Source organism: Sinocyclocheilus anshuiensis, unplaced genomic scaffold (genome assembly GCF_001515605.1).
Source record: "Sinocyclocheilus anshuiensis isolate Anshui unplaced genomic scaffold, SAMN03320099.WGS_v1.1 scaffold602, whole genome shotgun sequence".
Lineage (NCBI taxonomy): Eukaryota > Metazoa > Chordata > Actinopteri > Cypriniformes > Cyprinidae > Sinocyclocheilus > Sinocyclocheilus anshuiensis.
In genome coordinates, this window is record NW_015547658.1 from 237121 (window position 1) to 240949 (window position 3829).

A 3829-nucleotide genomic window follows, 5' to 3' on the forward strand; every position below is an offset into this window, starting at 1 on the left:
GGCTCTTCGATTAACTAGTAGTAGTGAGTTATTTGCAGATAAATCAAAAAAATGTTTTCATAATTCATTAAATGTTTTTGTGCCATGTACTCTAATATGTCAAAATCATACAGCTGCAGATAGTCATGTGTCATATCATTTGAAGAAGTAGAATAAAACAAGCTATTGTTTGGGGCTTTAACTAAACTTGAATGAGGCATGCTTCTGTGTATGTTACTCAAAATTGTGTATGACACAATTTCAAAACTCTCAAGAGCTAAGAAAAAGGCTACATTGGTTCCAAATGCTGTAACTTTGGATTACTTCCATGATATCACCACAAACCTTAATTCACATACAGCTCACATGCTGAGGAACATCGCCCAAAAAATTATCCTACCTTATTCCTTTCCTGAAATATTGAATGTCAAATAAGAATGAAAATTTCCCATGAGCAAACACATTTTTCAATACATTTTATCACATTTCTCAGCATGAGAATGTTCAAATGTAAATAATTTATTCCCTAAAAATATAGAAAGATTTCTATCAAATGATAACAACCCTTTGACTCTCCTTGCTACGGTTTTGGAGTTATGAGTCATTATTTTTGTGTATGTCACTCGGAAAAACATCACCTTCCTTCAGGGCTTAAAGGGTTAAGCGGAGTTCATCAGATGAACTAAGGAGGGCAGCAATACGCCCCTGATGCATCTAACTACAAATCTCTAGAAGACGAAGAAGAACACAGCATGGCGGAAAAGTGAAGTCCGCTTTGCATGGGAGCTTACGGTCAAATGAACCTCACCGCAATTTGTTAGCACTATAGCTAGTATCATTTGTGCCTCGTAAAAACTCACTGCTGTCCGTTTAAATGTTTTGCCTTTTTCAGCGTATATCTGAAACTTAATTAAGAGAATGCGAAACTTAACGAGTTTCTGTCAGCTACTTTATACATTATTCTGAGGGAGCCCGTCTTTACTGTGTCATTATAATGAGTAGTTAAAAACTGTTTCTTTGTGTGTAATCTGCAGTGGACCCATGCTTCAGAGGTAACCGCTATTCATTCATATTATTAATCATAGTTTCTAGCATTACAGAGTAGTTGAACTCTCCGTTTCAGACTGCTAATTTGACTTCCACGTGAAAGACTGGTACTGCGCTCTCGCTCTCTCTCTCTCTCTCTCTCTCTCAATTCAATATTCAATTCAATATGTGCTTTATTGGCATGGCAGTTGTTACAATGTATTGCCAAATGAATTTAGAACAGATATGTATTTAAATAATAATAATAAATAAATAAATACATGCATGTGTATATAATTAAATAAAATAGAACAAATCAATTCTATAAATTCTAGAATTCTATGAACTATTTAAAATTCAGTGGTGTGTTGGGGGTGCATCACCGATTTGTTGACTTCTCCCTCTTTTTGTGACATGCATCAATGTATCTTGCTGCTAGTAAGATACAATCTTGTTTTTCACCTAATAAATATTGAAGTTGTGTTTCACACAACTTGTTTAACATTTTGAAGTGTTTCAAATTTTGATAAGGAAATTAACTTGATAGTTAGTGCAGCTGGTGAGGAAGTGTTGATCGGTCTCCACTTCCCCATGATTACAGTATGGGCAGATGCGGCTCTCTCTGGTCAGCCAGTGCTGTCGATATCTGCCTGTCTCTATAGTCAGAATATGATTACTCAGTCTGTACCTTGTCATTTGTCTTCTTAATTTACAGTCTTTCACTGTACTCAAGATATTCTGCAGTTTTGTAATCTCTATTTAGGGCCAAATAACATTCAAATTTACTTTGTTTTTCTGTTGTTTCATTCCAATAGGCTAGATAATTTTCTTTTTGTGCTTTTATCATTTGGTTCGGCTGAATTTTGTGGATAAATATTTCAGTGTCCTGATGCTGGCTGTTGTTAGTCATGTTAGTTTGTTTTTGCAGCTTCAGGACCATCTGAATCTGGGGACTTTTTTCAGTGTTCACTTCATGGTTTTTAAGGGCTTTAAAATGGTAAGAGTTTGGGTCACTTATTTTTAGGTGTTTCCAAAATTTTATAGCTCATTTCTCAATGCGCATTAGTAGAGGGTATTGGCCTAATTTTTCCCTGCATGTGTTGTTCGGTGTGTTCCTCTCTGTACTCTGAGGATACTCTTACAGAACTCCGCATGCAGGGCTTCAATCGGATTTTTGTCCCATCTTTCAAATTCGTGATTTAGGAGAGGACCCCACACTTCACTGCCATCTCTCTCTCTCTCTTAATTTTTATTTATTTATAACTAACTAACCTGGGCCCAGTCGCATAAGAAACATAATGGCTAGTGACATGTAAAGGACTAGTTTGTCCAAATAGCAGTTAGCCATGGAATAATCAGTCATACTTTTCTGATTCAAATTAGACCAGTCTAGAGACTGAGCTGCTGCTGCTGCTTCTGTCTCTTGTAAGTGTTTGTGCATATGCGTATATTAATTGGGGATGGCCGATATGGACTTATATAAACTATATAATAATATTTTCTGGTGTTTATTGTGATATCAATGACGATTTAAGACAATTCACCATTGTTTTTGGCAACAAGTGATAGCTGCATGCAGTCTTGAGAGCCTCAGAAACACAAACATTGATCTAAAAGTATAAACTACCCATCATCAACCCAAACAATTCTGTATTTTTTCATACTCATGCTATTTTTTCATACTCATGGTGCAAACAGCAAAAGTAACAATTCCAAGCATGTCTTCAGTTAGGTTACAAAATTATAAAATAGTGCAAATAAAAACTAATAAAGTAATAAACATGTTAATGTAACCTGATAAAGTAACCAAATTCATTGTGAAACTGTCAATGATACATTATACATTTGTAAAAAAAAAAAAGAATCAAAAGGTAACAGTCCCAACTCTGTCTCTAGTTAGGTTACAAAATAGTGCAAATCACAACATGATAAATTAAAAATAAATTAACAAATGAAATTTAAAATAAAAGTCCAATTAAAATATAAACGCTGATATACTCTTATTGTAAACAAAATATGGAGATGAGGCTGACATGAAAATGTTCAGTGCAAGGTATAAATGTTCAGTAGTGCAAGGTATAATACACATACTAGTAAAAGTGTGATTCAGGAAAAAGTGGCTTTCAAAAAGAGAACAGGGCTCACATCTTAAGATTTTTGTCAAGAATACTAACATATCCACTGTAGTTTGTTTCAGAACCTTTTGATATGTTACTATGAGGGATGCACCGAAATGAAAATTCTTGGCCGAAGCCGAACAAAATGAAACACTGGGCCGAAGGCCGAATACCGAACACGGTTTTTCACATTGGGTCAGTCCCCCATGTAGACCTATTTTGCCCTTTTTTTTTTCCACCATTGCATAAATTCAATAGCCAACATGTGCTTTTTACTGTCCTGCTTTTCAAATAAAAAATCAATTACAAAACAACAATTTAAAAATATTTACTTGACACTGAACATTTTTTAACATTCTAGCAGACATTATACCAACAAAGCACAATTTAACTTAAAATTAATAAGTTAGTAAAATCATATTTTTGGCCCTTTTTGAGACTTGAATCAGGCATTTATTTTTTACTGTACAAATAAAGGCAGCCTTGCTGAGCAGAAGATAATTTTTTAAAAACAGAATATATTACAGATCCCAATTTGAACACTATGTGTGAATGTTATAATAAAAGTGCCTCTATTTAATCGCGTTCGTCATTGTTCAGTACATATTATTCGGCCTTTTCGCTTATTCGGCCGAACAACGAAAGAGATTTTTTTGCTATTTTCGGCCGAATAATTTCGGTTGCCGAATATTCGGTGCATCCCTAAT

General features: G+C 34.6%; 1 protein-coding gene across 3 annotated transcripts in view; it reads left to right on the plus strand.

The window, feature by feature from the left end:
• The first annotated feature begins 708 nt into the window (after window positions 1-708).
• The window catches only part of fastkd3 (FAST kinase domains 3), a 12926-nt gene continuing 9805 nt past the window's right edge, over window positions 709-3829 (plus strand). Inside the window, exon 1 of one of the 3 annotated variants that reach the window (XM_016504445.1) lies at window positions 709-795. The gene's annotated coding sequence lies outside the window, so the exon portion shown is untranslated. Of the gene's footprint in view, window positions 1032-3829 lie in introns of all 3 variants that reach the window. The other 2 variants (XM_016504443.1, XM_016504444.1) reach the window with 2 other exon arrangements.